At 42.8% G+C, this 11,421-nt stretch overlaps 1 pseudogene; it reads left to right on the top strand.

Annotated features, from left to right (window-relative positions):
- Positions 1 to 2,166: 2,166 nt before the first annotated feature.
- LOC120226124 lies at positions 2,167 to 11,046 on the top strand (annotated as a pseudogene).
- The last annotated feature ends 375 nt before the right edge of the window (positions 11,047 to 11,421 follow it).

Raw genomic sequence — 11,421 nt, 5'->3', positions numbered from 1 at the left:
ACTAGTTCTGCAGTGTAGCAGGCAATTCAATCAAATAATTTGACTATTTGAGCACTTTAAAAAGAACACCTTGTGCTAAAACCAAGGGTATCTAGCGACTCCTTCAGTCCATGTATAAAATATCTCTTGTAAGACATGTATACTCCAACACATTCTGTATTTGTTGTCTCATTTAGTTTCCATTCTATTTGTTCTCTCTATTTTTGATCATAGCAGATATAATAATGACAGCCAGGCCAAAAACTAAATACTCTTAGTTTTTTCATCTGTCAATATGATTGATATATACTACTTGAAAATAACATGTTCTGTTGTGACTAATCAAAATACTGCAGTTTTGCAGTATAGCCAGCATGTAATAAATCCTGAGAAAACAAAATGTACGATAACTCCTGTTCATGTATTCTTTTAAAATAATGGCATTTGACATTACAGTTGTAATTTCTTTATGTAAACCTAGTATTCTAACCTATTTGGCTTTTGTGGGATTATTTGCTGGATGTCTAGTTGGAAAAGCAAAAGATGAAGCTTCCAGATTCATGAAGTTCTTACCTAGTATGTTAAACAGTAAAAAGTCTATCATAAATTTTTCTTACTATTAATTGGTCCCCAAAGCACCAATTTTGCACATATGCTAAGTTAGGTTCATTTGCATCCATCAACTAATCTGAAAGACTTCAACATCATAGGCAGCACCTCCACCTGTCTAACTGAACTTCTACAAGATAGGAGACGACCTTTCTTCAGGACCGCGGACAGCGCTCCAGGCATTGATTTATTCTGGAGTAGTACATTGAAAGTAGTACATTGAATGGGTAATGTGCCATTTGAAGTGACAATGTGCATAATTCTACCACACAGAGTCTGGGAATTTGAATTATTGCGTTGTTCACATTGTCAAGAGGACTATTTTGTTAACTGTGCTGTGTGTATATTTCAGTGTGACTTACTGGGATTGCCTGGCCTACCCAGGTTGTGCTAATAGTCATTCCTTTCCAGGGCATACTACTACAAAAGCTATTTACATTAACTGTGAATTCCCTCATGAGCACTAAACTACTGTTCTTCATTAAAAAAAAAACTATCTGAAGAACCACCAAGAAATCAGAATACTGAATAATATGCTATCAGTGTTCAGGGGCTAAAGACATTTCTAAAATGTACAATTAGCTACTGCTTTGAATTCTCCACCTTCAGTTTTTCATCTGTTATGAGAGTAATCAGACTAATTATCATTCTTTCTCATTAAACTTCACTCCCAGGACAAAAACACAAACATCCCCCCCCAAAAAACACCCTAAAACAAAAACAGCAAAAATCCTAAAATTACCCCCCACAATACTAGAAAAGAATGACTGGATGGTGTGGAAGATGCCTTAGAGTAGGACAATTTTGAAGTTATTACAAGTTTCTCCCCAATACTGATACTATACAACACAGTTCTGAGACTATATGATTGATAAAGTCATTATATAGTGTTCACTGACCAGATTGAACTCTTTTTAAAATTGTGTCAGTTTTGCAATTTGTTCCTTTTTCAAAGGGAACAAAAAACACTATTTGGTGACAGGGAATCATATATTTAGTAATAGTGAGATTTACACACTTTATCCCATAGTTTCATTTGCTTTTTGTCTATTTTAACCATACGGCAACCTTTATTTCTAGAAGCCAAAGCTCTGTAGGTTCCAAGGTCAAAGCAGAAATGACAAACTGCAAACACATACATATATGCACACACAGAGAGGAGCTGTATCTAAAAGTAAGCCTCCACACACACACACACACACACAGAAGGTCCTGACATGAAGAGATATCAAGCCTATGATAAATTAGCAAAGAACAAAATGCATATCATATTCATGCAAAGCTTGTTCCAACAACAACAAAATGCCAGTAGCTTCATCCTTCACTGTGTTTTTATGTTTACTGACACTAATGACCTCTTATTCTTGGGCACTATTACTTGAGAAGCAATTTTAGTTTTCTATTCTCCCAGTGAAAATGAATCTTATTCTAGTTAGCTGCCACCTGCTGGGGCATGTACAAATGTGTAATAATCCTTACAGCGTAGTTTAAAAAGACAATGCCTATACCTTTTGCAAAAGACAGCAAATACATATCCCAGGACAATCTGAATTTCAAAGATGTTTCAAAGGTTCTTCCATGCCATACGTATATTTAAATTTTTTCACATGGAATTCTTTCTAACGATTTCACTTGACTTGTCGCCGAAGTCCTGCTGTTACATGACATTTGAGACACCTCATCTCACAGTAACACCTGACCTCTTCTTCCATGCATATGGCCTGTTGTATGGAAGCTAAACTAAAATAAACAGCCTGTTCATCCATGGCATTAGAGGTGCCAGAGAATAAAGTCGGAACTGACATCAGTTAAAACCACACTGTTGCATACCTACACTTCACTCTTCCTAACTACGAATGCTATGCTATGCAATCCCTTGTGATTCTGAACACATATCAGCTGTTCCACCAAGATTCTGCTGCATTGATGATTAATGACATTTAGAGTTTTAATTAATTTTTAGATACCAAAAGAAGTGTATCTTAATTAGGAAATTGAATTGGAATAGCTTTACATTTCCTGGAAGCTTCCCTCCCTCCCTTTTAAAAATTTTAGTCTGTGCAATCTTCAGTGGGTTTTAACAGAAGAAAATGGAACGGTAAGACTTCCAGCCATCACTTATTTTTCAGTCACCTTTCTTCTGTTGGTTTCATATTGTTTGTTTGGTTAGTTGGTTGTTTAATAAGTTCCTAAGGACACTGAAAGCTGCCGGTGATGGTTACAGGAATGGTTTCTATAAAAGTTAGGCAAATTAAAAATTGAAATATTATTACCTATCTTCCAGCAACTAAACTACAGGCTAATTAAGATTGGAATGAATCGATCATCTCTTGTGAAATAATCATTAATCCATAAGGTAATTTCTGATGACAGAATACTTACAGTATGAAGATGAAGAAATGCTAGAAGGTTGTCTGTGTGTTACCGAAAGGATAGTAGTAGTAAGTTTTCTAATGTCCTCTACTCCCTAAATTGGAAATCATTATCTAGGGAGTCTCAGCTAGGTCGTGGTGTTTCGTAAAGAACTTCTTGAAGGTAAAAATATCAGGGAATGAGAGTCATTAAAAGTTTCTGCCGTTTACGATCCACCCTGGTGACTCCCCCTACCCTAATGGGACGTCCTCCGAGATTTTTTTCAGACTCTCTGGATACTGGCACTCGTTAAAATGAATGTCTGTACTTCAGCACAGAACTAAGGAGCAGGGTTAATGGGAAAATGGGCGGATGGAATGAAGGCTTGGGAGTCCGTCAGACCCGCAGGCAGACACACAGATTCTTGCCATCTGTCTCTCTTCGCCTCGCGTGAGTCCCAGTAGCTGAGGCCACTTCCTGACACGTCCACTTATTAAATTATTTTATGTGGAGAACGCGAGCGCCCGCAGCCAACCGAGCCAGTTGTATCCTTGACGGGAATTGGCTGAGGCGAGCGGGACAAAGCCACTCGCAGCGAATCGGTCCAGCGGGGACCCCGAGAGCGCCGGGCTCCGCCGCGCTAAGGTTCGCCTTCTTCCTCTCCAGGCGTTAAAAGCCCCTCGCCCACCCTCGGTCCCTCCTGTGGGAACGTACACCTCGGGAGGCAGCCCCGAGCAGAGCCCACCGGGGGGAGTCCTTACCTCTCGCTGCGGGCGAGGTAGGCAGGGAGGGGGAGGGGTGGTCCTCGGGGAGGAGCAGCCGGAGGAGGTCGGGCGGGAAGTCGGCTGCTCCCGGACAGAGGGGCGCAGCCGCGGGCGCCGAGCGCGAGTGACGGCGGCGGCAGAGACGGAGACCGTGGAGCAGCGGCGGCCGCGGCGGCGGCGGCGGAGACAGACACGCCTCCTGGCGGGGGTTCCTCGCCTCTTGCTTTAAAGGCGCCGCGCTCCTTTCCCTGCGGCCCCCGCACACTCCCGGCGGCTACGGCCACCAGGGCGCAGCGCTCCCCTCCCCCCGGACCTCAGGAGCGAAAGTGCAAGAATTCTGGGCGCCTCCAGGCTCGGACGTTATAAGTCCTCTCTCCGGGACATCATCTCTCGCGCACACCCCCGTCTGCTCTGGGATCGGGGGACCAGGACTGAGATGTTCGGTCAAAGAGTGATGCAAACCCCCAAGGAATTTGCCTGGCCCTGGGTTGTGACAACACCTGTAAGGAGCCTGAGCATGTACGGTTTTGGGTGGTGGCTTTTATACCTCTTCGAAACCATAGCAACGATACTTCTTTGCCGCCAGGATTTGGGGAGCAGCTCATAGTCTCCAAAGTGGCCCTTTTAGTCCAACTACTGCCATTTCCCTTTGATGTTTGCTGTAAAGATTTTGACTGGTTCCTTACTTCGCCTTCACCTCCTGTGTACACTCTCTCAATGCTCTCTCCTCGGGCTGCCCGTACCCTTTAGATGCCTGGAATCCGCGCACCTCTCTCGCCTCCGTTGCTCAAAGTAGAATGAGACTTCTCCCGGGAGTCTACGAGAAGTCTCTATGCCTGTTTGAAGGCTTAATGGCAAACATCTTCTTGGCCCCCGCTTCCCCCCACCGCCATGTCCCCGAGGTCTTTGAACGGTCAACCCAAGCAATTCGCAGAAAGAAGTTGGGTTTTTAGATCTGGTGGAAGCCGAACGTGAGATCTCAGACTCTAAGGTTGGAGAAAGGAGCCTGGGGAGAAGTCCCGGCTAGGCAGCCGCCAGTCTAAATCCCCTGGAGGACTTTTTACTGGGCCCGAGGTGGGGAGGGGCACCTAAGACCTCGAGTCTTCCCGGGCTCTGTTTCAGGGAGGAGCCTCCGGCCAAGAGCTGTATAGGTTTCCCTGCTCGGCAGAAACGATTAGCTTCTGCAAACAATCTCTGATTTCTGCTCCTCTGGGTCGGATAAGTCAACATCTATTCAATACCATTGCTATTTTATCCTCGGCCCTACAATATTAACTAGAGCAGAGACTTAGCAAGTTGCCCCCAGAGGAAGTTGGCGAGCCGCGATTCGCGAGAAGGTTTAAGTGAGGCTGAGCCGGAACAGGCCGTGTGCTGAGCCTGGAGACAATTTTCAAACAGGTTGTATAAGGAAGGGGCCAGGTGAGATCCTGTGGGTCTGCCGGGTCCCATAGCAGCCCTGATCCCCAGCGTCACTCGGATCTCTAATTTCGAAGGCCCAAAAGCAGAGGCTCTGCGTACCAGGGGACAAATGGTCTTGGCTGGAGACGAGCGTTTTTTCCTTTGGTTGCTTCTTTCTTGGAGCCCTCCCCCGACCCCACTCCCATAAAATTAAGCCCTCGCCGGAGCCTGGCTCAGTATTGACACCCTCCACGCCCTGGGGCTAGCGCTGATTCAGCCTAGTCCTGGAACACACAGAAACAGTTCTGCCAAGCCCTACCTGGCTCTCGCGCAAAACCACCAGTCTCTAGCTTCTTGGACACCACTTCGGAGTCTCCTTACCTCCTACATGCCTACTGTGCCCGCCTTGGTTAGGGAGACTCAGGACTTAACAAAGGTTAAGGAGAGATTAGTTAGTGGCAATGGAGAGTCTGTTAGTCATTTAAAGATCCAGGGGGTGGCAGGGAGGCTCCCGTAATAAAGTCAACAGCACCCTTGTTGTACGGAGTAAATAAATAGTCAATGACTCCATTGTGCCTCATGGAGCGGGCAGCACAGACGCGTGACTGGCTCTGGGCGCCTGGGCTCCAGCTGCTGTGACCTGCAGCCTAATGGGCCCTTGAGGCACAGCCCAGTTTGGGCCAGGCCCGGAAAAAAATACCCTATTCAGTCCCATTCCCCCACCGGAGGAATGGAGACAACTTGTCTACTGGCCAAAGACACTGTCCTTGCCATCATACATCCCGGCCTTACCACTTCCAGGAGGGAGAAGCAAAAAGCTGCCCACAGAATAGATTCCAGCGCAAATCCCTGGGTGAAGGCAACCCGCTCTGTTTTGTTGCGGCTCTGAGAGAGCAGAACAGGGAGTGTGTCTCATTTGACTTTAAGTGTTCAGCATAGGGTTTGGCATGCAGTGGGTACTGAATGAAAAAATGAGATTACTGGCTCAACCTTCCACATTCCACACTGTTGTCCCCTATGCCTTTTATCAGAGAAAGGGGAGGCTTCAAACAACTTCCTCTAAGTGCTATCAGTATTCCTAGAGCCTGGTCATAAATTTCTTTTCCAGAGCAACCAGGACACATTTATAAAGAAAGAAATAACAGGCTCTAGCAAGGGCTTGGAGGGGCAGGGGGAGAGAGTTAGGAGAATGAAACAAATCAAAATTATGCATGTTGTGACAAATTCATTTCCTCAATAACAAAATGTTATCTGAATTCTAATGAGAAAAGTAGAATAACAAGGGAGCATTAGACTGCACACACCCATTTAACCCTTCAAAGTAAAATTCTTCAACACCATAAAGAGGTATTTTCCAGAATTTATTTCAGGGTTTATGAGGTTACACTTTAAGGGAGCAGATCTCGTTTCTTTAAGGTCAGTGGTGAAGCTTTTTCTTCTCCATTCCCAGTCATCCTTAAGAAGTAATCTTCTGTCTCTGAGGAGGTCACTGAGTTCCTCAGCTAGAGTCTTATGCAGGAACCACTCCAGCTCTCAAAGTACTCTTAGAACATTAGCAGGTCTACAATTCTGACTCCTGAGGGCCCCAAAGGGACAAATCAGAATTGCCAACCTGACTACAGGTTTTCTTTGCTTGTATGTTTTGGTCTTCCTTGTTTATTTTGTTTTTAATTTTCTTAATGTTTATTTTTGAGAGAGAGATACAGAGGGTGCGCAGGGGAGGAGCAAAGAGAGAGGGAGACAAACTAAACTCACAAGCCAGATCAAGACCAGAGCTGAAGTCAGACGCTTAACCTACTGAGCCACCCAGGCGCCCCTTGGTCTGCCTTGTTTGTATTAAATTAGAATCACAAAGTATTACTTTGGATCATTTAGTCCCAAGGCTTCAGTTTACAAGCCACACAAAACAAGATGAAGGAAGAGGAGTGACTTGCTAAGGAGGCCGCAGGACGGAGACTGCCTTCTAGCTGTGTAGAGCAGCATCAGGCTGTCTCCTGTCATCCTTCTTCAAAACTTAGAATCATATGAAATTAAGACCAAAAGAGACTTCAAGGACTTCTACTCTATTTCAGGGTTACAGAACTTTCTCTCATCTGAAAAAAATGTACATATGTTTACTTGGCTTTGACATTTTTCATACAACAATAGAAGATATGCATATCCCCTGAATGCTCATTGTGGGCTAATCCACTCTCCACATCCCAGACTAAAAGCCTCCAATCTAGACCAACAACATCATTTTATAGCTGATGAACTCTAAACAGCAACAGCAAAAACTCTAGAGTTGGAGTGAATTAAGGACAATTCCTGGATACTAGGCATCCTGATTCCCACCTGTCCCCATTCCCTCAAGTCTTCTTAGCTGTAATTGGACATAAATTACACTGAGGTATTAATAACTCATAATGACTTAATGGATTTTTATCTTAGGATAATTAATACCTGACCTTGAAGGATGGGGTCTATTATTCATTTCTGAAACCTCTCAATATATTTACTGAGTACATTCTATCTGTCAGGCACTGCTCTAGTGCTAGCAAAATGGCAGTAAATAAACAAAGCCCCTGCCCTCACTGAAGGCAGTTTAATGTCAGGAAGATAGACAACAAACAAATATATAAGCAAATATATAAGATGTCAGATAGGAGTGTTAAAGAAAAAAAGCAAAGTGAGCAGAATAGGGCATCTTGGGAAGACAGGGATGGGGGAAGGTGTTATGTTAGATAGGGTGGTCAGGGAAGGTCTCCCTGATTAGTTGACATTTGAGTAGAACTCTGAAGGAAGTAAGAGAGAGATCCATGTACCTAGTTGAAAGAAGAAGAGGAAATATCAGGTGCCAAGTTCTTATGGTTATAACAAGTGTAAAATCCCTCAGGAAGATCAATGAAGCCAATTCCCAGAGATGAGATAGGAGATTGATAGAAAATCCAGTAAGAGAGCAACAGAGGATCAGGTCCTAGAGGATTTTGGACTTTTCTCTAAAAATAACACATAAGCCTTGGGAGGGTTTTGAGAGGGGAGATGTATTATCTGACATAAATGTAAAAAGATATCTCTGGCTGTTCTATTAACATTGGCTAGACTTAATAAAGGGAAAGATTTCAACAGGACAACTAGTTAGGAGACTACTGAAACAATCCAGAGAAGAGCCAACTGTGGATAGTAGGAGGATAGTAGAATGAGGACGGTAAAAAAGTGTTGAGATCACAGATATATTTTAAGTAAAGCTGAGAGAATTTGATATGTCAAATAAAGAATGACTCCAAGGTTTGGGGCCTGAGTAACTGCAGAATGGAATTACTATTTATTGAGATGAGAAAGACTATGAAAGAACAAGTTTGGAAGATATTGGATGAATAATGCATGAGAATTTGGACATAGTAGGTTTCTGACATGCCTCTAGATAGAGAGGCCAAATAGGCAGTGGTATACAATAAATGTGGAGCTCAGAAGAGAGGTATACATTGGGAGTCATCAGGTCATAGAGTTATGAGACAAAAGAGATCCTCTAGGGGATAAATATTGACAGAGAAATGAGGAGTTCTCAAGATTGAGCACTGAGACATTCCGAAGTATAGACATTGAGGAGATGAGAAAGAAACAGCAAAGGAGACAGAGAAGTAGCAGCCACTGAGTACAGGAGAACCAAGATTTTTCCCAGAAGCCTAGTGAATAAAGTAATCCCCCCAGTGAGTGACTGCTCCATATGCTAAATGCTGCTGATAGATGAGATGAGTGAGCGGTGAGAATTGGCCACTTGATTTAAGGGCATGGAAGGCACTAGTGAGCTTGATGAGAATGTGCTTGGAGTAGTGGTAGAGATTAAAGCATGCTTGAAATAAGTTCAGGAGAGAATAGGAGCAGAGGAATTGAAGATGGAGAATAAAACCATTCTTCCTCCAAGGAATTTTGTTCTTAAGTAGAGAAGAGAAACAGGGCAGTATCTAAAGGACAAGGTGGAGTTAAGGGATTTTATTTTTAAACAAGAAGATAGTATAGAACATTAGGATTCTGATGGGAGTAAATCAACTGCTGTTGGAGAAGAGATGAATGGTTGCTCTAACTAGTCATAAGAAGATGGGATCAAGTAGACAAATACGGGGGTCAACCTTGAATAGAGGGGTCCATTAATTCAAGAAATAGGAGGAATTGGCAATAGGTAAATTGGTGTTATAAGTGGTATTGAGGGCCTACTTCTCCTGTGTGAGCTCCAAAGCCCCAGGCTGGGCCGCTTTGCTCCATAGATACCTGCCTTACTATTCTCTGGCTCCTACCATCCTCAGTCTCAGAAAGATGCCTGCTTGCTTGGTCCTACCCTGTAGCTTACATACTGACATTTTCATGAAGGCAATGGAAAGGAAGGAGAAAATAGGAAGTGGAAGAGGATGTGAGGTCCTCTTGTTATTCTCTGCATTTTCTTTATGAAATAATAATAAAAAACATAAGCTGTGTGTCTTGGAAAGGAGAGGACATATTAGATGTTTAGGGAGAATAGAGAAAGTGTGAATTTTCTAAAAGATTTCTTATTTATTTTGAAAGAGAGAGAAAGAGAGTAAAGTGGGGGAAAGCCATGGAGAGAAGAAGAAAGAGAGAATCCCAAGTAGAATACACACTGACAGCACAGAGCCCCATATGGGGCTCAAACTCACAAACCTTGAGGTCATGACCTGAGCCAAAAACCAAGAGTTGGATGCTTAACCAGTTGAGCCACCCAGCTACCATAAGAAAGTATGAAATTTTATTTAGGAGAATGGAAGAATGAAATGATAATTAAATCTAGTTGGATGCTTGGCCTACACTCAGAGCCACTTGAAATTAATGATCAGTAATTTAACTAGTGAGCATTATCATAAAAAAAGGAAGTACTCTTTCTTTTTTTAAAATTTTATTGTTATTTAAGTAATCTCGACACCCAATGTGGGGCTCGAACTCAAGACCCTGAGAGCAAGAGTCTCATGCTTTTCTGACTTAGCCAGATTGGCACCCCTCATGTATGTTTCTTTAGCCATATTTAGTGTACAGGTGCAGGTTAGGAGTAGATAAAGAGTTGCACTTAAGAAAGCTTGAAGTAGTCAGGGAGAGGGAGAGAGGCAAACCGTGAGAGACTCTTGAATGCTGAGAACAAACTGAGGACTGATGGGTGTGAAGGGGGAGGGGGGAGATGGGCATGGAGGAGGGCATTTGTGGGGATGAGCACTGGGTGTTATATGGAAACCAACTTGACAATAAACTATTTGTAAAAAAAAAATGACGGAGTTAAATGTGTATGCAAGGTTGTTCTTATGCTGATAAAACCTGAAAAGCAAGAGTAAAGTGAGGATACAAAGAAGGAAGAAGGGATCAAAAAAGCTTAAGGGTTAGTGGGGTCACTCTTTGGTACAAGTTTTGATATAGCTAGGGTAATGAAGAGAGTGAATGAGTTGAAAAGGTAGGACGTGATGTTTTAAGAGTTGTTAGTGATACTTAAATTTAAAATTATAAAGAGGATATAGCTTTTGACAATGATAAAGCCTAGGGCCCCATTGTTAAAGATAGCCACTGGCCACATGCATCTATTTAAATTTAAATTTTAATAATTAAAATTAGCTGTCATGGCAGGTTGTTGAAGAAGACCACTGGCCTTGTGTGATTGGCTATATGTGAAAGTCCACACAAGAATCTTAGAATATTGTACACAAAGATTCTTGATGATCTTGAGCAAATTCCTAAAAATGCAGCGTGTAGAAAGTATACAGTACAGATTACAAATGAAAAGCTGGATATGGTTAAAGCAGAACCAGATGTTAAGAAATTTTAAAAGACTAACTTCAGGGTGGCCTACTAGAAGAGGTGATTCTTCTGGCTGAAAATGAACTAAATCTGGCAAGAAAAATGATACAGTGGAAATCATGGGAGCCTTTTAGTAGAAGAGCCTCCTGCCATCCAATGGAAATGGCCAATATAATCATTATTAAATGAATAGTGTGTTGATGTGAAACTGATGTAATTAAATGTTCTGTTATATTAAAAAAAATTAAATCCAATTCCTCACTCACATCAGCCACTTTTCTAACGGTCAATAACCACATGCGTCTGATGGCTACCGTATTGGGCAGTGCAGATACAGAATATTTTTGCCATTACAAGAAGTTTTGTTAGAACAGTGCTGGGGCAAGTCTGGGAGTAGGCGATAGAGGTAGGTAGAGGACAAGATGGTTAGATGACTGAAGGCCAAGGAAGAAAGGCCATGATATTTGAAATACCATTGATTTGGTTATTGAAATCATCAATAGTGATCACAGGAATAGTTCTGATGAGAGTGACAATGAGAAGCCGATGT

The sequence above is a fragment of the Hyaena hyaena genome, unplaced genomic scaffold, assembly GCF_003009895.1.
Source record: "Hyaena hyaena isolate Hyena2069 unplaced genomic scaffold, ASM300989v1 scaffold_1599, whole genome shotgun sequence".
NCBI lineage: Eukaryota > Metazoa > Chordata > Mammalia > Carnivora > Hyaenidae > Hyaena > Hyaena hyaena.
This window is presented reverse-complemented; position numbering and strand designations above follow the sequence as displayed.